Here is a 22,483-nt window from a genome sequence, read left to right on the forward strand (position 1 = left end):
TGCTTGAAGGAGCCCCGTCCACAGTCTCGCCTGCTGCTCTGGACCTAGTCTGGGGTTTCAGCCTTGGGCTCAGGCAGGTCAGCTGGATGCTTGGAGTGAACACTGGCCTGACAACAGCTGTGAGTGGTACAGGAGTCTGCAGAGAGCTGCAGGCAGAGAGAATTTCCTGGAGGTGGTGTGTTGGGGCATCATCAGCCTGTGCAGGGAGCTGGCCCGAGGTGTGGGGCTCTGCAGTGGAGGGGAAGCACCTCGGATCCCCCCTGTTCCAGGAGGCCCTCCAGATCAGTCCTATCTAACCACAGAGGGGTGACCATTTTCACCAGGGCTGGGGTGGGTGGGCAGGTTCCCTCCATCTCCCAGGCTGGGCCACGTTCTGCACAGTGCAGCTCAACCCTGACCCCCAGCGGCCAGTCCTGAGCACTGCTGCAGGGGATTTGGGACAGTGGGCTTAGGTTGTGACCCAGGAGGGTGTCCTCTAACCCCAGCCCGGGCACCTCACCACCTTCCCTAAAGTTTGGCCTGGACACACCCATACCACAGGCTTGGTGACGGGGCTTCATTCAACATGTGTGTGAACTCCCGCTGGGAGACAAGACCTGAGGGTTCTGGGACAAATAGGTCCCTGCCCCTAAGGAGTTCCACCTGGGGTTGGTCTTTATTGAGCTGGAGGCTTGTCTGTGACTGGCTAGCCTGGAGAGGCGGCCTCCGAGCTGTGTGCGGGGAGGGATGGAGGAGTGTGGGGGGAACGGGAGAGGCTGTGGGGTGACTGGGTGTGTCAGAGACGGGTGAGGCTGAAGGCAGGCGGCCACGCTGGGAGGGGACCACAGGGGGCTCTGTCTGCAGACAGTGGGGCCTAAGAGGGTTTGGGGCACAGCAGCATGGCCATGTGTGTTTCAAACCAGTCATTCTGGCTTCTGGACGGAAGGTGAACAGAGGGTGGACAAAGGGTCAAGGCTGGCAGTGGCCGGCGGGAAATGCAGCCTCTGAGCCCCCAGCCTGTGGGGGGGAGGGCACTGTCAGGTGGGGGCTGGACATGGGGGCGTGGGGGTGTGGCTTGGAGGGACGTTATGGATTCCAGCATCCCTGAGGGCAGAAGGATGGCGAGACCTGGTGTGGGGAGACCTGGGCCAACTGCCAGCCGGTGCAGTGGTGGAGGAGGCGCAGAGACAGCCGTGGGGAGGGGCTTAGTGGTCTCCAGCACCTCAGACTCACCTGGGCCCCGGGGGAGGCTGGGATGGGTTCTGCCCAGTGCCTCGGGCTGCTTCCTGCTCAGGTGGGCAGGACAGTGCTGGGTCCTGAGGGCAACACTGAGGGTCAAATCCTACATCTCCAAATAGCGGAGGAGAGGGACCAGGGCTCTCTGGAGGGTGGAGAGATGTCTGCTCAGCGGGAGGATGCCTGGAGCCCTGGAGCCTGGGGCAGCTGTGGGGCTCAGGCTGCACAGCTGGAGAGGCTGCGAGAACCTGGTGTTTCTGTGCTCAGGTGCGGGGGGCCGCACAGTGTGTGTGCGCACACGGACCTGGGGTGTGTCCACACATGCGCGCGCATGTGTGCGTGATGCTGGGGGCTTCTCCTTCCCTCCCTGCTCATCTCTCCCCTTAGTCCTTCTTTACTTTAGAGTGGTTCTTCTAAAGTGCTGTAGGACCACGGGGGAGGGCCCCCCAAAAAACCCACAAAAAACCAAAGTGCAGCAGGACCATTTCTCTCTCTGAAAGCCTCTGGAAACTACTCACTGAAATACTTATGAATGAAGCGATGTGGCCGTGTTTGGGATTTGCTGCACGAAGACCCTGTGGACGTGGGTGTGGAGTAGGAAGTGGCCCACTGATCTTGGGGCAGGGACGCCCACGTGGGCGATACTTGTTCTCTCTACTTTTGTGTGTACTTGAAATTTTGTCCGGATGAATTGCAAAAGACTTCAAAATGTCAAAAACCCTGAACCTGGGATGGGGGTGGGGAGTGCCCTGGTCAGGATGGCATCCTCCCCAGACAGGTTGTCCTGGCCTCTCTCTCCAGTCCTGTGGGGCCCCTCCTCCTTGCCCACCGTGGCCCCAGCCTGAGCTCCATCTCTGCTGGTGGAGCCCTGGAGGCTGGTGGAGGCTGTCAGGCTGCCCCCGGGTCCACAGCCCTGCTGGAAGTGGCCCTTACAGCCAGCTTCAGTGTTAACCTTAGAGCCCATCCCACTGCCCAGGCAGGTCGGGGAGGGGCCTGGCACCTGGGCTTTATTTCTGTTTTAACTGAAGCACAGCAAACACAATGCGAAGTTCAGATCACAGGGTACTCCCGCCAGGACCTCACGGTGACCCACCACACAGAACCAGTCCTGAGCTCTGCTGCCCCTCCTCCCTCCCGCCCCGGCCCGGCCTTGCCTCCTCCATTACCGGCCAGAGGGGGGCAGCCTCTCCTCACATCTGCCTTCAAGACTGCTGCCTCGGATTCTTGGTGGGCCACCTGTCGGGTGGACAGAACACTCCCGTTAGGTTCTCGGTGGAGGCGGGGGCTGCTGCCCCCAGCCCCGGCCCCATGACACTTCAGAATCACCTGGGGGTCCCCATCCCTAGGCCCCTGGGTTGGAATTTCTGGGATTGGCTCCAGGATTTGGGATTTTAAAAAGTACATTGAAATATTTTATTTTGTTTTTACTTTGGAGGGGGGAGTGGGCCATACATGCAGGTAATTCAGAAAGAAAGCGGCACAGTGAGGAGAAGCGCGGTGGGAGGGACCCCTGGGCCTCTCAGCCCCTGAGAGCGGGGCTCTGTGCACCACACAGGACACATGGTGCAGGGCCGTGGCATCCGCAGTGTGGGCCAGCCCTTACCGATAGACATTCAGGTGGTGTCTAACCCACTTTGCATGCACAGTTGTGCAAAGATGTCCTTGAACACGTGGTTTCCTGGCAGTGGGCATGTTTGAGGTGAGGTTTCTGTACGTGCGGGGCGGTCTGAGCTCTGAAAGGCCTGCTGCTGAGCTGCGCTGCATGGAGCTGGCCCTGAGCTGGACCCGCTTGCGATCTGCCTTTCGTGTCCAGGGCTGTCCCTGCGAGCCGGTCTTTGGGGTGACAGGGGCTGAGGCTGGGGCGTGGAGCTGAAGGGAGCAGAGTCTGTGGGGGTGGGGAGTGTGAGGGAGACCGTCAGTGTGCGCAGGGTCCCCAGCCTCCTCACAAAGGGGGCCGTGAGTGAGGGCACTACACCACAGCGTTCGTTCATTTGATCGCCTGTTCGTTCAGCACGTGTGTCGAGCCCTTGCCAACACATTAGGATGCTCCTTGGCATAAAATCTGACATAAAAACATTACGCCAGAAGTCGGTGTGACAAAGTCCTGAACGCTGATGATTTTGCCCCAGGATGACTATTTGGACACGTTTGGGAAAAAAAGCCAAGTTCCTCTTAAAACAATTGTTCTTGGTTCCCTGCTTTGATAATTCCCTAAACACTGGCCCTGACTCTTAGAAATGCAGTGGGGTGGGGGATGTGAGGGAGGTGGGTGGGGTCCCCACGGAGGAGACTTGGCCGCAGATCTGGGAGAAGGAGGAGGAGTTTGGGTCCAGCGCAGGCTGCCCAGAGAGACGGGCTTGGCTGTAGTCCTCCTGGAGCTGCTGATGGCGGCACCCTGGTGTTGGGGGCAGGGGGACCCCGGGGCTACTGAGGATGGTGGTGAACAGAGCTGGGGCAACGTGGGATGGGGTGTGCAGAGGGTGCCCCCACAGTTCGCCACCAGGTCAAAGGAGAAGGAAGATTCCTCTCAGGGCACCTCTGGGACGGGTCCAGGACCCACAGGAGGCCCTGCCCTGTTTGGGGAGGGGGACCTGAGGACAGAGATCGGTTCTGCTGGTGACAGTTGGACTTGGGGAACCCATGGGGGCCCCAGGCTGTGCCTGCAGGGATAAGGTGACGTAGGAAGCTCTCGCAGAAGACGGGCTGAGGGGCTGGCCCCATGGCCTCCCACCCTGGTTTCCCAGGATGTGGTGTTTCCAGGACTCTCAGTTTTAACACCAAGACAGTCTGGACAAATCTTTATGAGCTGACTGACCCCTTGTAGGTCTTTGTTCCTGATGTGGCTGAGCTGAGTGGCAGCTGCCTCTGTGTCTGAGGGTCCAGGGCCCCACAGGAAAGAAGCCAGGTCAAAGTTCAAGCTGCTTCCCCAACCCCGAAACAGGACAGCTGTGGACACAGAGGGCAGCCGTGCCCAGGGAGCCGCCGGCTCCCAGGTGAGGTATCTGCTCCCATTTGCAGGGCACTGCTGCCCCCTGGGACCTCTTGTTCTCCTGCTCCAGACAGAGTCCTCTGCACAATTGGCCTTCGCTGCCCTGTGATTTCTGGTGTTTGGGGACGGAGGGTGGGTCACCTGTGTGCTGTTGACCTGGATTGTGGCTCACTCCTCCTTGTTGGTACCAAGCTGACTGCTCTGCATTTTCATGGTGAATTTGTTTCCTGAGCCGTCATTGAAATTCTGGAAGCAGGGAAAATGCATTTGCTCCATCACCTTCCGGATGTGACAAGTCCTATAAAATCTATTAGAGCTTTTAATGAAATCCTTGCTCAGAGCTGCTCTGTGAATGAATGTGGAATCGGAATTTAAATTGAAATGTTGTTTTTGTAGTCTGGAGGCTCTGTCTGGGAAGAAATTAAAGGGACAGCCCACCTTTCTGCCGTAATTCTCAGGCTTGATGGGTGCCTTGCTTGGTGGCCCTCTGACCGGATGCTCACGGCCTCCTCAGACCCGCCGGCTGCTGGGGAGAGACCCTCCCCACGCCAAGCTCACAGAGGATACTGTGCAGAGGAGAAGGCAGGTGCACCTGTGGGCCAGGTAGCCACTGGGGCCTGGAGATGAATGTATTTACTTACAAGCAGATGCAGGTCCTGCACTCTGGTGACCCTGCAGGCTGCCTCTTCGTCTGGGCAAGATGAAGAAGTGGTGCTATAGGAGCTGAGCTGAAATTTGCATCCCTTCCGGGGGACGAGGGCGACATCGGCAGTGAGTGTGAAAGGCTGCGTGTGGCACAGAGCATGTTCCAGGCCCAGGACAAGCCTCTCCTGACCTCTTGACTGTCCTGAAGTTCTGGGTCCTTGGCCACCAAGATGGGAATTTGAGTGTGTCGTCCCTCCCACCCATCTGTGAGGCTCTCTCTACAGCTCCAACGTCACTAGTCACCTGGGAAACACGTGAGGCTGGCAGAACTGAAAACTCAAGATTCTCCAGGGTGTGAGTGGTGAGCTTCATGCAGCAGCAAGAAGATGACCAGCAGAGGCCCCAGAGAGCCTCCCCTGTGCTCCCAGGGTCACCCGTGCTCCCAGGCCACCCAAGGCACCCAGTGGCAAGGAGACAGAGTCATTAAAAATGCATTTGTCATGACAAGAAGTGGACTTGGTATCCGTCAGCAGGAAGAACACAGAGGTATGGTTTATTTATGCTGTTTGGGGCCACACTTTTAAAATCAGCTAGACTGCCTAGTTCTGATACACCTGAAAAATACTCACCTGTATGATCCTCTGCTCTACCAGCTGAGCTGTCGAAGGGTGTGCACCTCAAAATAGCACTGAGTGATAAAAGCAAGTTGCACAGGGTTTTGTTCCACATGATCACATCAACGTAATCTTCAGAGAACGTTACAAGCTGTTCTTGGATGTGTACGTAGGTGGTAAAACTATGAAAACACGCAGAGATGGCACAGACCAGTTTCAGAGATGCTCCCTCTGGGGAGCACGGCAAAGGTCTGAGTGTTTATTGTCGTCGTCTCTGTGTTTGAACACTTTCCTGCTTAAAAATTTAAAAACAAAGATTATGGGGCATGGGACGAGGAGGCAGGCTGAAGGAAGTTCATCCCCAGGTGGCAGAGGGAGTGATCTGGCAGTGGGAGACTGGACAGAGGGGGTACGTTGAGGATTCCGGGCAGAATTTTGAAGGAAGAAGACCTGAAAAGAAGGAGAGTCCCACAGCAAAGGGCAGCTGGGGGGCCTGGGGGAGCTGGGGGCACCTGGGGGGGAGCCGAGGCGGGCAGGTACTCAGGTTCTAGCCTTGAGGTGGTGCGGGGCAGGCAACATGGGGTCATAATGATACTTCTGGGAACCTCGAGCCCAGGTGGGGACCTGTGCCAGCGCCACACCCAGAGTCCGGGGTGGGGCGCAGTTCCTCCCCATCCAGACTTCAGGGTCCACGCGGGTCAGGATGGGGGGCGGTATGGAGATATGGGATGGAGGTGGCTGTGGAGCTAAGGAGTGAGCCCCTTCAAGGCTGAGAGCACATGTAATTCCGCCTCCAATGGATGACGATCACGGGCTGGCCTGGCCATGGAGAGCAGAAGTGTACAGTGTAATGCTAACCTTTTATTCATGGCGCAGCTGCTAACCGCACCACAAACAAGTTTCATCAGCCACTGCTGCTTACTCACTTGCAAGTCAGCTCGTTACCCTCCTGGTGGGTCCCCCTCCTCTCCAGATCCCCCTGAGCCCACCTTGTCCTGCCATCCCTGCTTGGAGATTCTTTGGTGCTCATGACCCCCAGGATGGCACCCCCGCTGGGGCTCCTGAACCTCACGGTGCACGTGCAGGGCTGGCCTCTCCTCTCCCCTCCCTTATAACAGTCCCCCAGCTTGTCCCCCCACCATCTCTTTACAACACCAGTAATGACACAGACCTGGAACTTGGCTCCCCAAGATCCGAGTCTTCCTTGGACTCAGTCCTGCCCCTCTTCCCAGGAGGCGCCTCCTAGGGGGCCGAGGGCTGTTCGTATCTTCATTCCTTCCTTGGGCCCTGACCACCCCCCTGGTTAGGCCTGCCTCCCCGGGCCCTCTGCAGGCTGGCCCCAGAGTGAGCCCAGGTAGGGCTGAAGCAAAGTGAAGCCTGAGCTGGTCGGTCAGCACGCAGACACAGTGACTCCTGCCCCTAGACAGCAGCGGGCCCTGGTTTCTGAACACTCTGACAGTGACCTTCTGGGTGGGATTTCTAGAGTCCTCTTCAGGCACCCTCAGGACGTAGACCCTGGCTGGGTACTTCCTGTGGGCAGAGCCTCCAGCACCTTCCCCTGAGGCTTCCCCTCCACGCTGGGGTCCAGTCCAGGCTTGGCGGCACACACTTGCGTTGGAGCCTCTAGTGGGGGAAGGGAGATTATTCCCATCCCACCAACCCATTCAGTTTTTAGATCAAACGTTAATAGAGCCACGTGGGTGGGTTGGGAGTGGCCAGACTGAAGCAGGCTGGTGGGAACGGACACTGGGGTCCGTCTCCGACAAGGGCTCACTTTGGGGAAAAGGGTCCAGGTTCAACACAGGGCCTGGAGATCGGTGGTGGCACATGGTGGAGTCATGCGGGGAGTCCCCAGGCTTGGGCTCTGGGCCATGCTTAAGCTGATCAGAGTCGTGACCCCTGGCCCTCCAGTGGCCTGGGGACAGGGATGCTGGGTGGCAGGATGCCTCCCCCCACCCAGTTCACAGGGCCGGGCCCCCCAGAGACACCTGGTGTCTATGACTGGGGCTCACCACCTTGCATACGGGGCTGGACTCCTCCACCCAGGCCAGGCAGGACCCGTCCCTGGACTGGGCAGGACGGCAGAGGTTTTGGGCCGCTGAGTGTTGGAGGAGAGGATTAGGAGGGAAACTGTAGACTCTGTGCTGACAGTGGGTCTGGAGGCTTACACACTAATGAGGGAAACAGAAACCATGCTCCTGTTTGTACTCTGAGCTGGTGAGGGATCATAGTACCCACTCCCCTTCCCACATTTCCTGGACCCTTCTCGTGGAGTCCAGGGGATGGTCTGGCCCAGGCTGTTTTTTGAGTCTTCTGGTTGGGCAGGGGAACAGATCTGTCACAACCACACCAAAGTGCTGTGGTGGACAGAGGGATGTGGGGCCTGGGGTTCCAGGAGCCCTGACTCTCAGACCTGCGCCGGGGCCAGTGGTGACTGATGGGTGGCAGTGGACCAGAGGTCCGGCTGCGTGCGGCCCAGGGCCTGGTGAGGCGCCTCAGCCCACTTGTGGATTCTGCCCATGTAAGTAAGGGAGACTGTGGGCCCTGCCGGAGACGGGCACTCCCTGAGTTTGAGCCTGGCCCCTTCTTCCTGTGTCCACCAGCCCCAGCTCCAAATCTGGCAGGGCTCGGGCTAGGCCCAGGGTCATGAGACAAAGAGCAGCTCTGACGGAGGCCCTGGGCAGCTGAGGGGCTTCAGCTTGGCCTGGGGGATGGGCCACTGACTCCTTGCAGAGCACCCTCCCCCCTCTTTCACCCCTAGACTCTGTTTCCAATCAGTTCAATTAGCGCAACTTTGAAGCAATTAGGGAGACTCTGCTGCAGGCAGTGCTGAGCGCACTCGGCCCCCTGTCCTGCAGCCTGCCAGCTGCTGCACCAGCCTTGCCGGTCCTGCTTCCCCTGACCCAGCTCAGGCCGCACCTTCTTTCGAGGCTCTGCAGAGGGAAGGGGGCAGCCTAGGGGAGAGACCCAGAGTGGGAGGGACGAGGAATAGAAAATCCGTCTCCCTTGGGCCCTGGGCCTAGACTTGCAGAGGAGATGAAGTAAGGATGCTGGTTAGAAGCTCAGCCGCTGAGCCAGGGTGCTGGGTGCAAATTCAGGGCCCACTCCTGAGAGCTGCCTCTTCCTCCCCCTCCCCCTCCCCCCTGCAGAGGGAGGAGGAGGACTGGGTAAGTTTGTGACAGTCCTGATCATCAATGCTGCTCCCATTCTGTGGTCCCTGGCTGGAGGGAAGGAGTCTACAGCAGTTTTCTGGGGAGGGGGAAGCGTGCCACTCTCTGCCCCTACACCATGGCCTCCAGGGACCCCCAGCTTGGCACCTCTTGGCAGGGCAGCCTTTGTTTAGGGCTCTGGCCTCTTCACTCTGCACACCCGGGCAACGGGGGCCCAGGCCTGTACCCTGCACTTCGTAGAGGCCTTCTGGGCCAGTTCCAGAGCTGCCGGGAGGAGGTGACCTCTCTGTGCTGCAGACGCCCTTGCTGGAGCCTGGGCTTTCTCCTCCAGGCGCGTGGATGCGGCAGGGCAGGTGCAGGGGCTGACTCTGCAGACAGAGCCCTTTGTGTCAGGACCCACGTGCCACCCCCTCCCCAGGCCTTCCGGCCTGCCCCTCCTCATTCCCCCAGCCTCTCAAAGAAGGCCTGTTCTGGGAGCCTCCTCTGGGAGACTTCCCTCCCCCAGGGTGGCCTCCCTCAGATGTATGGGGCCTGCGTCTGCCCTGTGCTTCCTTCACCATCCACACTGGCCAGAGCCTGGGTAGGCCCTGAGCTGGGCACTGGGGGGACAGCCCCATTATGCCCCACCCTCCCCTGAGGACTCAGGTGCTGGACAAATGATGACCTGATTACTTGTGCTGCTCCGTCTGTGAGGAGAATGGCCCAGAGGAGGGGGCCAGGGCCTAGAGACTCCCAGGACACCCTGACCTAATCTGGAAACTCCAGAGAGGGGGTTTAGCAGGAGGACCAGGGAAGGAGCTGGGTGGGGCAAAGCCTGGGAGATGGGAGGGAGCAAACCCTCCTGAGTGTGGCTGAGCTCAAGGGAGGGGCGGGGCTGAGGCCTGAGGGGGTCTGGAGGGCAGAGGGCAGGAGGAGGCCTGTGCTTTATCCTGCAGTGAAAGTGGATGCAGGGAGGTTCTGGGCCTGGGCCGGAGAGGGGTGGGCCCCTCCTGTTCTCCAGCTGAAGAAGGGGCTTGCCTGACTCAGCGGGGACCGCCTCCCTGCTCTGTTGTGTCCCATGGCCTAGCAGGGCGAGCCAGGCCGGCCCGTGGACAGCTGAAATGGGCTGGGGTGGGCAGGGGACGTGTTTGCTCTCAGTGGCAGGAGACGAAAGGAATCAGCACCCCCACCATTGTTAAACTGATACTGTGTCCAGCTGCCCGGTCCACACCCACGCCTGCCGTCAGTCTTCCCTGGGGGCCCCATCACGTAGGGCTGGGGCACAGGCAGGTTTCCACGCCCTGTGTCCCCACAGCTACCACTGAGCAGGGGTGAAACCCTAAGGAGGGTTCCCCAAGGAAGGGATGCTGAGGGGTGCAAAGCAGCAAGCGGATCACCAGCCCAGGAAGTTCCATTAGAAAGAGGGCACCACCCACAGAGCTAAAGGAGGGGACCACCCACAGAGCTACAAGCTACTTCACTGTCACTTCAAAAAGGAACAACCTCCCTTCTGACCTTGTGTGTCTGTCCCTGGGGTTGAGGGCCTCCTGGTGGTCAGGGGCTGCTTCCTGGCCCCTCCCTGCCTCCACCAAGGGCTCCCGAGGGATCTTGGCGACGCCTAATGCCCTCTCCCTGTGCTGGCTCTTCCCATTTCAAATTCTCCACCTCCTGATGGACAATTTCCAACATAATGGCCCCACGTTGCAAGATAAATGTGAAAAACCACCAAAGAGAGGCCAGGGGATGAGATGCTTCTTCGGAGCGTCACCTGCAGAAGGCAGTCTGGCTGCCGGCAGGGCCTCCGTTCAGGTCTAGGGGAAAGACCTGGAAGACACTGACAGGCACTGGTCCTGAGCAGAGCAGACCAGAGGCCTGCATGGCTCCCAGCCCAGTGGGAGAGGCACGCACGTGCAGGGGCCACACCCCAGGGGAGGTGCAGGGCTGCAGGTCTCTGGAGAAAGGGTGCTTGGGTGGAGATGAGGTGCAGCCTGTCCCACAATGAGGGCAATCTGAGAGCGTCCCTGCTGTGCCCAGCAGCTGCAAAGGCCCTTAGGAGTGGAGACCCAAGAGACCCTGGTCTGGGGGAAGCATGCGGCCCACCTCGAGGAAGGCCTCCTGGTCTGAGGAGAGGGATCTAGGCCACATGATGAGCCCTGGGTTGAGTGGGAGGTGGACACCAGTGGATCTTGGCCTGAGTCTGGGTGGCCACCCACTCGATGGCAGCTGATGGGGATTGGTCCACACGTGGCCCTCTTCTGGGTGCCGAGTGAGACCTGTAGCTTTTGTGCTTTCTCCAGCCTCACTCCCCGTCATGGGGGCAGGAATGGTGTGCACACACAGACACACACATGTGCAAACCCCAGTGTGCATGTGCACACAGACCCACATAACAGACAGGCGCACACACGTGCATACACACTGCACAAGATGTGCATGCAGATGTGCACACGTGGACTCAGACGTGCACACAAACATGCTCGCATGTGTACACGTGAATGCATGCATACCCGCTACAAGACGTAACCACAGATGCGCACACAGATGTACACACACGAGTACACGTAGATATGCACACACGCACAAGCACAGCACATTTCTTCTGCGCAGCTCTGCCTCTGCTGCCAGCTGTCACCTCTCCCCTCTGGCCGTGTGTCCTCCCTTCAGGACGGTGGAGCTAAGGGACAAATGGGGCCTGGAGGCAGAAGGCCTGGCGCTGGTGCCCTTCTACGGGCCTTAGCTTCCCAGTCTGTGGCTTGGGGATGCTGGGGCGTCACCCTCAGGCTGCTGGAGGGAGTTAGTGTACCAAGGCGAGGGGCTGGTGCCTGGTGCTGGGTTACGGTTCAGAGGGTCCAAGCGAGCTGAGAACTTTCACCTCTGAACCCTGGCTTGAGGACAAAGTCTGATGACCCTTGAAGGTCTGGATGGGGCTGTGGGCTCCACTGTGCTTGGCTGGGCTCTGAGAGCCCCTGAGACGGCTGATTCTCTGCACCTTCATAGGGTGATTTGCTGAGGCCACCAAGGGCGCGGGCCAGTGGTCGGTGCTGGAGGGTCCCCAGCTCGGGGACGCCGCACGGCCCTCCTGCGGCTGACAGGTACTGGTGTTTCCCCGCCCCGTCCAGCCCTGGCCTGGCCCGGCGTCGCTGCTCTGTGCCCCAGGGGCTTGGGCCAGGGCTACCTCTGTGGGAGCTCTGGGAGGGACGCCCAGAGCCCTGTTCCTGTTTCCAGCTAGAGGAACTTGCCTGCTGAGACGTGGGTGCCCCGGAGCGTGGGGGTCTGCAGACCTCAGGGCGCTTGAGGACAGCTGTGAGAGAGCCCCTGGTCTCGGGCTGTAGAGGTTCCTGAGTCTGGGCGTGGCTTCCTCATCCCCCCTCTAGGCTCCGTGAAGGGCACAGAGACCAGAGGGCTCACAGCGGTTCAAGGCCAGCTCCCCCAGAGGAGCCCTGTGTCCCTTCCTCTTCTTGTCTTGAGAGCCGTTCATTCAGGAAACACACAGGGTGCCCGATCCTGTGTGGAGAACAAGAGAGTGCTGTCCTGGGTGCGAGGGATGCCTTCCCCAGGAGGTGCCGGAGGACGTGGACCCTGCTTTGTGGAGGGGTGCCAAGGGAACAACTGGGCTGACACCCACATCTAGGTCACCAGGACTGGGGTGCCCGGGCTGGTGTTGGGGGGCCCCTTGGAGGAGGGGACACCTAGGCGGCTGGCTGTGTGGCGAGGAGTGTGTCAGCACAGGACTGCGGCCAGAGAGCACAAGTGGAGGCGGGCCACAGAGCCACAGCAGGATGTCAGGTCCAGACACCGGAGGAGTGTGGGTTAGGGTCTCCGTGGGCAGCTGCCAGAGGGCCAGAGAAAGCCAGACTGAGCTGCCACGAGAGAACTCAGAGGACCAGTTGGGCCATTCAGTGTTTGTTCGTTCACTGGACAGTCATTTCATGAGTGCCCCAGAGGTGCTGGGCGCTGCCCTTCTGTGGGGCTTGTGTCTCAGTGGGTGAGAGCCAGCCAGGTTCGAGGGTGGGAGGTGTGGCATGGCCAGCTGGGGTGTCTGAGGTGCTCAGGTTGGTCAGAACCAGTGTCGCTGGATGTGTAGGGAGGAGGCTGGTGTGGCTGCTGGGGTAGGCCGAATGCAGCAGGCATGAGCCGCACTGCCCCCACCCCAACCCGCCGCCATGACTGGCCTGGGCTGAGGATGAGCCCAGAATGGGCCTTGGAGCTGAGCCAAGAAGGGGACGTGGCAGCCCCTTCCCTGCACGAGGTGTGGGTCTGAGCTTGGATCCTGCACTGCCCCAGCCTGCTTCTCTTCCGCGGGATGTGGCTTGGCTGCCAGGAGCTTCCCACCCATCATCATCCTTCCAGGAGAAGGTGGAGCTGGAGGTGGCCGCAACCACCTAGGGGCATCAGCCACAGGTAAGCCTCTGCTGCTGATTTTCCATTCACGTCCCCATGGCACTGGAGGACCCTTCAAACAGGATGGCGTGTTCAGTCACACGAAGGGTGCGGCATTGCTGGGACAGCACAGGCTGCGTTGTTTCCTTGGAGTCTCACGTGGTGTCTGGGGTCTTCCTTGGTTTAGAAACAAGTGGCAGGACAGTCCCCATGTTTCTGGAGACCCCGTGGAGTCAGGCTGTGGGACGGGAGCCTGGGACAGGCGGCAAGGATGCAGGACAGGGTTATGGGGTCCTTCTCTGCCTTGCATGTGCAGCTGAGCCTCAGCCACCTTGCACCTGACCCCAGGGCTTTGTGGGGTCTCAGGACTCTGTATGTCTGTCCGGCACCCACCTCCCAAGCTCCGTGTGTACACAGTGTGCACGTGAGTGTCTGTCCCATGTTCTTGTTCTGCAACACTGGGGGTGGTTTTCGACCTTCCAGCAGGTCTGTCTTGGCTGATGCAGGACTGTGCGCCTCTCCTCCCACAATCCTGTTTATCCCTTCTGGGGCGGGGGCCTTTGGCCACCCCATGCAGGTGGCTGTTCCCCCAAGGTCACTGGGGCTTCCCTGAAGCTGCCCTCTTCCCCTGCCCTCCCCTCCAACACCCTGTGCTTGGCTGGTCCCACTACCAGCCCCCACCCCACCTGCTCTCTCTGTGGGATTTGCATACAGGTGCCCCTGCTGGTGGCAGCTGAAGGGTTGGGGGTGGAGCCAGGGCCCATGCTGGGAGGGCGGCAGCACGGGAGCACAGGTGCTGGGACAATGGCCACTTGGAAAGTGGATTTTAGTCCCTTGCCACCTCCTGAGAGCTGCAGCCTGGCTCCCGTGCCGTGGGGGGAGGCAGGCTCTGGTGTTTGGGGCCCCGGGGAGCCTTTGTGCCACCAGGTCTCTCTGGAGCCTTGTCACATCAGCCACTGTCCAAGCCTCCATTCCTGGTCTGTAGCTTTGTGGGGGACGGGGGTGCCTGCAAGGGTTGTGTTAGCTGAGGCCCTGTGACTGATGCAGCTGGATGGGGTTGGGGGTGTCCCTTCAGGTGCAGGAGGACTCTCAGCCCAGGCTGCACGCTCACAGAGCCCTCCCATGAAGCCTTCTGGGCTCCCTCCCAGTGGGGCAGTGCCCAGCCAGCAGGACAGTGAGCCTGGCAGGTCTGTTGACAGACTGAGATGTCGCTGTGTGCCTGAAATGTTTATTAACCCAGCAATTACAGTGAACATGCCAACCATGGAAGGGTTGAATTTTAAATGCAAGTGTTGGACACGCACCCTGATTTTTGTAACACAGCTTCAGCATTCTTTGTTTCCTAACAGCCTGAAGCCCTCATGGATGGGAGGTGTCCCACCCGCCTGATTACCACCTTGGTGAAGGTCGGGGATGGTCCTGGTCTCACAGCACCTCCCCTCCCAGCCAGCTCTGGGCCCTTTCCCAGCAGCCTCCTCCACACCCCCTGCCCTGCCTGTGCTCCTGGGGCTGGGGGGGCCGGGGTCTGTTGGCCTGCCCCTCTTTCCTTCCAGACTCAGGGATGTCTAGCTTGTAGGGCTGGGGTCAATGTTGTCCCACAGGCCTCTGGCTGGACACTGGGTTGCCTTGCCTGGATGTGTCTAGGACTCTGGAGGTGTGTGTGGTGTGGTGGGGATCAGGTAGGTAGGGGGACATGGGCTCTGGGCTCCAGGGGCATTGTGGATGGTCACACTTGTGGCCCCTAGTGAGCCCTGTCCCCCGTGTCTGAGACTGGAGGTAGCCCTTCCCACGTGTACTGATCTGCACCAGCAAACCTGATGTATCCACCTGCTCATTCGTCTGCCTCCTCTGTGCACAACCCTCCATCCACCCACCCACCCAGCCATCCATCCCCCACTTCCCCACCCACCCATTCATGCACTCGAGGATGGCAGAGTTGGGGTGTGGGGAGGTCAGGGCTGTTAATGGACTCATTGCAGCTTCATCCAGTAGGTTCAAGGCTCTGCTTCTGGGTGTAGTGGGGACTGGAGGTCTGCACAGGGTCTGGAAGGTTCCAAGCCACTCTAGCCTGCGAAGGCTTGAACTGGGGCAGGGCCCAGGGAAGGTGTGGCCTGGGCCCTGGGCAGCGCTGCGAGGCCTAGCCTGGCTCAGGCCCACTGGTGGGCTGGGCGGTCCTGGGCTAACCAGGCCTACGCCCTGGAGGCCCTGCAGTCAGCGTCTCGTGGCTGTCCCGGTGGGTGTGTCCTCCAGATACCTGCCTGGAGCCCCTCAGTCATCGCTGCTGCCTCCCGTCCTTCTGCTTCGCTCACGTTCCCTTCGGGTGCCTCCTGCTCACTCCAGGGCTGGGACGAGGGTAAGGCCTCAACACCCCCCGTGCCCGCCCCCAGTCCTGTTCTCCCTTGGAAGCCCAGGGTGGGGCCCGTCCTCACCCAGAGGCTTTCACCAGTGAGGCCTCCCCTGTGGGGAGCAAGGCCCAGATCCTGGGTTTGGCTCCAGTCCCGGCCCTGCCCTGGGAACTGCGGGCCCTTGCCCTCTTCAGCCTTGTCTGCAAGGTGGGACCCATGCTGTTGGCCCTGCAGGACCCCCACGTAGGGGGACCCGCCGCCCTCTCAGGGCTGGACCCGTCTTGCCGCACCCTCACGGGGTTGGTGTGTTGGGGGAGGGACAGGAGAGCTGGCACCAGGGCCTGTCTTGATGCTGGCTCTGTCCAAGGCTCCGGCTGCCCTTTCTCCTTCTGGGCTTCAGGATCCCCGCTGTTGAGAGGGCCCCAGGGCACTCCTTGACTCCCCCCAGGAAGCCATCCTGTTATACGGGAGTGTGGTGCAGGCTCCAGTGCTGGGTACGGCTGGAACCACCCCTGATCAGTGTGTCCTGGGCTGCGGCCCGGCCTCTCAGGACTGAGTCTTGGGGGAGAGTGTTGTCTTTGAGCCTCAGCATGTGGCCAGCCAGTGCCCACCTGCTCCACCAAGCTCCGTTCTCGCTGCGGTGGGGGCTGGACGTTCAGGCAGGGATGTTTCCCTTCTGGGGTCCTGCTGGGGCCTCCCCTCCCCAGAGCCTTGTTGACGCTTGTGGCCATGCTCTCATGGCTGCTGTGAGCAGAGGCCAGCAGCCTGGCCTCCCATGGCAACCGCCGAGCCTCAGTCCCAGTCCAGGCGCCTGGGCTGCTTTATCTCCCAGGCCATCTGTTCGGGAGCAGAATTCCAGAGCCGTTTGAACGGAGCCTGGAGCCTCTGCCCTCCACCTCCTGTGCACACACACGTACACGCAGGTGAGCGCGACCCCTGCCGGCACGAGGCCTAGAAAAAGGACTAGACCAGAGGGGGCTCCAGTCCAGCCCTCACTTTCTCCTGGGGCCTGCTGGCCCACCTGCCTCCCTACCTGCCTCCTTGCCCTCTTTGGGCCTCTCCGTCTCTGGCCCCTCCCCTCTGGCCCCTCCCTTTGGGCTGGAAGCCCTCTGACACCAGCCTGGGGTTAGGGGGGATGTGAGGCCTCTAGGGGTCAGACCTTGATGCTGTGCAAGGCTCTTCTCTTCTCTTGGATGTGCTCCCTCCACCCCGGCTGCTCCTGGCACCAAGCTGTTCCTAAACCCGCTGAGAGATGCCTGCAGACCCAGGACCACTGGGCTCAAGCCTCCACCTAGAGGCCCGAGGGCCCCACAACGTGGGTCCAGGGAGTGGCTGCCATCCCCGACAGCCCTGCGCTCAGAACCCAGCAGGCAGCCGCTCTGTGTGACCCCTTGCCCCAGCGGTCCTGCAGGACAACTCCTTCCAAGGTGCTACCTGCTTCTGGAGCCCTCTCTGGCCTGAGGAAGGCCAAGGGATGCGAGGCGGATGTGTTGGGCTCTGCGGGCTCCTGGTGGGGCAGGGTTGGCAGGGGAGCCAGAGGTCAGACCTGAGGGGCTTCTGGGTGCACCGGTGAAGGCTCTACTAAGGCACCACCGGAAGCTGCTGTCAGCCTGACCTGCCGACGGGCACGAGGCTGAAATGCCCCCCAGCCCTAGTGCCCCACGGCCCTGGGAGCCCACAACCGGCCCCTGGGGCGGACTCTGCTCCGGTGTTACCTCAGTCTACAGCGCTGAGGGCTGGGGCCTGTCTGAGTCTCAACTGGGAACACAGCTGTGGCAGGTGTTGTCCGGAGGGCTTTCCTCAGGGCAGTGCTCAGCACTGATCTGGCTCTGGTCAAGGAGAGGGAGGTGCCACAGCCACACAGGACCACCGCCCTCAGCAGCCAGAGCTAGTCCTGCGGCTGGGGCCTCCCAGGGCCGCTGGGCCGAAGGGAGTGCTCACCTCCAAGGGCTCACAGGTCACCTGGGGTCTTGAGGAAATATGGATTCTGACTCAGCCATCCATGCTCTGGTCCCGTCCCTGTCCCGCTGTCCCTGAGCACACTTTGAGTCGGGGTGGAGGGGGCAGAAGAGCCCCCGGCCTTCAGAAGGTGCACTGACTTTGTCTTACCTGGCTGTGAACTTGCTTTGTGCTTTGGTCGTGTGATGGCTGTGAGGCCGCTTGGTTGTACTAAGGGGAGCAGCACGCGCGTTCTCGGGTTGCCCGCTTTGTTACTTTCAGTCTCAGTTGGCTCTATCCAGAGGATGCCTGTCCCCAAGGGCAGGGAGCCTGGTGGAGTCAGGGCTGCTCACGCAGGGACCTGGAGTCTGCTGTGCCGGGGCGAGACTCTTGGGCTTCCTGGGGGTCCAAGGTTGGGAGGCCTGGGGTGTGAGGCGAGGGGCTCAGCAAGGACTCTGCACCGGCCAACCGGGGTGGCCCCATCTGGGGACCCACGAGAAGGTGTCCCTGGCGCCTCATTCTGCAGAGCAGAAAACTGAGTTGCAGGAGGGTTGGATAACTCCACCTAGGAACTTCTCTGGTAAGTGCATCTGTCACTGCATTGGAGGGACAGTGACAGAAGTGGAGGGGACCTTCCACTCAACTGCAGAATCCCTTCCCTGTGTGCCCCTGGTCCGCCATCTGCCCCTGATATTCCCCATCTGCCCCCTCTGCTTTTTTTCCCCCCTCCGCCCCTGTCCTCCCCCCCTCCCCTGCCCTACCCCTCTCCCCTGCTCTCCTCCTCTCACTGCACTCTCACCAGCCTCTCAGCACATTTCCTCCACACCTCGATGTCCTCTAAGCAGGTGACTCACAATTTCTGGTCTGACCTTGGCCCTGAGTACCATGTCAGGGGACAACAGGCTGTCAATTCCCACAAACCTGCTCTCAGGCCAAACTCTGGAGTCCCGTGTGTCCCTTCGGGGACTCTCAACAGCCTGGCCCTTCCCCCAGCCTGTATCCTAACCTGGCCTTCCGCCTTGGAGCACCCGCTTGTCCATTTCCTGCCCAGCTGTCCTCCCTGGAGGCCTCCCTGCAGGCATGGAAACATTCAACCATTTGTTGGCGGTCACAGGGATGTGAGGGGATGGGGGACAGCCTGGGTTCCGTCCAGATTTCTTGCCTCCTGGCTCCAGGACAGTGAAGCCTGATTCCCCCAGCACCCATCCCTCCAGCTTGCAAGGCAAGCTGGGGGTGTTGTGACTCCCTCTGGCCTGAGTGCATGGTACGCACCACCGTCAGGCTTCATTTAAGGGTGGGTCTGTGAGGACAGGACCTGGCATTTCCTTTTCTTCACCCCATGGTTCCAGGGGCCAGATTTGAGACCTTCTGCTCTAGAGGAATGGGGGTGGGGTGCTTGGTCCTCCTCTGCCCCTAACCACCTCCCTGGCCTGAGGGAGCCCCACCCAGCCCTATCTCCCAGGCCTCCCAAAGAACCAGTGAGTTTAGAATTTCTGCTATAATCTTAGCTGCCACAGGCTGCACAAGCCTCACTTGCTGGGGGGCAGACACCTGCACACAGTCAGCTGAGTACCTAAGCTGAGGATGGGATGGAGACCTCCTGGGAGGTGACACCTGAGTTGCCTTAGGGGTGAGTGGAAGCTTCCTCCCAGCATCAGGAGACGCCAGCAGTGTCCAGCCATGTCTGGTTTATTTCTCCAAAGGCCCTGTTGGGCACCACAGGTTCCTGGACATGGGGTGGGGCGGGAGGGCTCACCCGGAACGGCCTAACCCATCACACTCACACACACACACACACAAGCCGCCACCTCCCATGCCCCTTCCTGACCCTCTGTCCCTAAGGGAGCTGGTCCTCTCCTCACCTTCCCTGGCCCATCCCCCAAAGCTTCACACTTGAGTGGGGATTACCACAAGGGCCTGCCTCCTTGGCAGCCAGTGTTTGTGTTGGGAGGAGGGGCTCCAAAGGCCTAATCCCACCCCAGTCGTCCTGACTGGCCTGACCAGGTTTCTGGCCTACTTGATCTAGAGTGATGCGGGGAGAGAGGGGAAGTGGGAGAGAGAAGGGGAGAGGGAAGTCGGGGAGGAGGGGGGTGCAGAGGGGAAGGCTCTCTGGGGAGCGAAAGGCCCCTCCCCTCCCTCACTTGTTCGCCTATTAGTGAGAAGGGGCTGTGTCTTTGCTTCCCCCCCACCTGCAGGCGGGGCTCATTGTCTGGGGCCTGGGGCCCCTTTGTGTGGGGAGGGAGCCTCATTGGCAGGGCATCAATTTGTGTTTATCTGCTCCCTGGCCCCGATTGGCTGGATGAGAAGGGAGCTTTCCAGGGCCCTGGGACACAGAAGTTCGTGAAGCAACTTTCTGCACCATGAAGTGACCGTGTATACAAGCTTTGGAGTGGAGGTGTGCCTGCCGGCCAGGATGATGCTCTGCGGGACCTTCCTGGGTGCGTACCTCTCCGCTCCCTGCTTCAGCACCCCTCCCTGGGCCTGTTCACGGGTTTCTGCCAAGACGCCAAAGGGGCTAATTAGCTGTGTGTCCCTACCGCCCTCAGTGCTCTTTTCTGGGCAGCGGAGGAGGTGACAGACACATGCTCTCTCTAGAGCAAGGCCAGGGCCCTCAGAAACTGGCCTGCTAATCTCCCCTTCCAGACGCTCAAGCCGCTTGCAGAACCCTGTGGAGGCTGTCCTGTCTGTGGGCCCGCCTCCCAAGACTGGAGGTGGGGAGGGCATCTTGTAGGGGTGTTGTGTGACCGGCGTGCCCACCTGGGACTTACTGCAGTAAGATGCTTTGCTGGGGCCACTGCTCCTTGGATTTCCATCACATGCAAAGTTGCTCTGTGTGTGTGAGAAACATTCAGTGTAATACTCTCCCAATCATATGTGTGTTTGTGTGTGTAAGTGTTCACACAGTGCCAAAGTGTTGGTGTGTTTGATGTTTTAGCATGAAATAGTCTCTCTATATGGGGTGTGTGTGTGTGTGTGTGTGTGTGCGTGTGACAGGCACACGGAGTCAGTCCAGGGTGCTGGTGAGAGTGGCTCTCGGTTTTGTTTGCTCCATCTGCCAGAGCCTGCCTGGGGCAGCGCCCCCCCTCGCCCTCAGCTGTTCGTATACAATATTAATGCTGACCATCGCGGCTCCACACACAACGGCCCTAATTGTCGTCTGCAGCTTTAAGGCGGGCGCCCATCTGCAGGGAAGCTTTCAGAAGGAAACAAGAAAACCCTCACCCCCAGCTGGTCACCGGAGAAGGTGGTGCCAATTACAGATGCAGAAAGTTTAGACCAAAATTACTTGAAAGAGTTTTTATGAAGCAAATGAACTGACACTTGGAATGTCTGTGTGCAGATTTGCACAAGTAATTACACTTTATTTGAAATGATCTTACCAGCTAGGCGGCCATTGGGCCCGCCTCCCCAGCTCCCACAAACCTTCCTTAGCAAGTGCTGCAGCTTCCAGTCTGGTTTTGCAAATCTCCCCATTTCTCCCATGTGGCATTTGAGGACCCCCCAGTTAGAAGTTGCTTCCCTATGGATCTTCCCAAACTTAAGTCACAGGCAACTTCCCCACAGATTCATTAAATGAAATAAAGCTTAAAGGAACTCTATGCTTAGTTATGGAAATATTTTATGATTTTTAAGAAATCCTGACAATTTCCCCCTGTGTAGGAAAGAAAGTTTTCAGTGACATCTTGCTGCTGTCACTTACAAGCAAGGCTGGGAGCCTTGGTTTGGAGCCGGCTCTCCCCGCCAGGTTCAGTGACTGCCTGACTGCCGAGAGCCTGCCATGACTCTGTGCAGAGAACAAAGGCCTGGGCGCGCGAGGGAGCGCTGTCCAGCGTGCTGATCCGACCCCACCACTCTGGCTGAAGGGAGCCGGCAGACCCTGGAGACTTGCCGGCTGAGTACCTTCCCCGCTCCCTTCCTGTGGCTCCTCCTTTGCTCTCCTGACGGCGTTGGAGAAAGGCTTTGAACCTTTACTCATCAAAACCTGTCTCTTCTGAACCGGCTCTTTCAACTGTGACCCCCGAGTAGGGGCTCCCGGGGCTTCTCTCCAGGCGCTTGAAACAGGCACCCACTTGAAGTTCTGAGCATGTGAACGCTCCCTGGTGAGCCTCAGGTGGAGTCCAGGGGCCCCATCCCAGACCACTGGGCTACAAGCCTGGGGAAACCTGCTGACTGGTGGTGGTGGTGGTGGGGTTGGTGTGGCAAGCACCACAAATGTAGCTGGTTACCTGAAAAAACAGCTGTCATCCCGGTCTTCTTGTTGCATGCACTGACGTTACCTCTGCTTGCTGTTGTTTCCTGGGTTTGAGTGTCACGCATCTGAATTAACTACTTTGAAACACTGGGTATTGTTGGAGAACATGGCTGATTCAGCACCGGCCCTCCCTGTGATTCTATCTTCATCTGGAACAATGGTGCTGTCTGCGCCTGCAGCCTGCCGATAAGAGTTTAATAGAGTTTCTGAATGCCAAAGGTTTGGGATGTAAAATATCCCAGCACTTGCAGTGTGTCCAGAGGAGACAGAAAATGGCTTTCAGGAAAGCTCTTAACTGAACACGCTCCCTGTGCTGATGGGTGTGGGCTTAGGGGAGAGTGAGGACAATGTTCCGCAGCCATCGCGTGGCCCAAGCTGCTCTCATCTGGCTGATTAATATTTCATCCTCAGTTTGACCAGTGAGGGCTTGCCTTTATTTCCTTTTGCTCAAGCTGAGAGATCGCTCTGAGTACAGTTTGTATTTTACTTGTGGATAATAACGTGTACGTATAAAGACTGAACATCTTTCCTTTTAGGACGAAGCTCGTTGGCTCACTTGTAATGTGGGCAGCAGCTCTGGAAGTTAAAAACAGTTGACTGTGGAAGAGTTTAGCTGATCTTCAAAACTTGCTCTCTTAAAGAAAGCTAAATGTTTTAGTTCTGTCTCATGTGTGCTTTTGGTGGCCTGAGCCCTTCAGCTTTAATTAACTTGGCGGTGCTGTGTTCCTGCATAACTTACCAAGGAGTGATATTTACTGTCTGCTGCAATCTCCGCTCTGAACTCCTGGGCCAGGGGTCATGCTGGCCTGTGACAGTCCATTCTTTGCAGGTGTCTGAAATTCAGCTTGTGTCATGTTTCATAGAACAGCTTCTGACAACCTGAGTACGGTAATGGACAATTGTTTGCCTGCTTTATCAGTAAGAAAAAGGAATTTGAACAGTAAGCCAGAATACCC

The sequence above is a fragment of the Camelus bactrianus genome, chromosome 19 (assembly GCF_048773025.1).
Source record: "Camelus bactrianus isolate YW-2024 breed Bactrian camel chromosome 19, ASM4877302v1, whole genome shotgun sequence".
Taxonomy (NCBI): Eukaryota; Metazoa; Chordata; class Mammalia; order Artiodactyla; family Camelidae; genus Camelus; species Camelus bactrianus.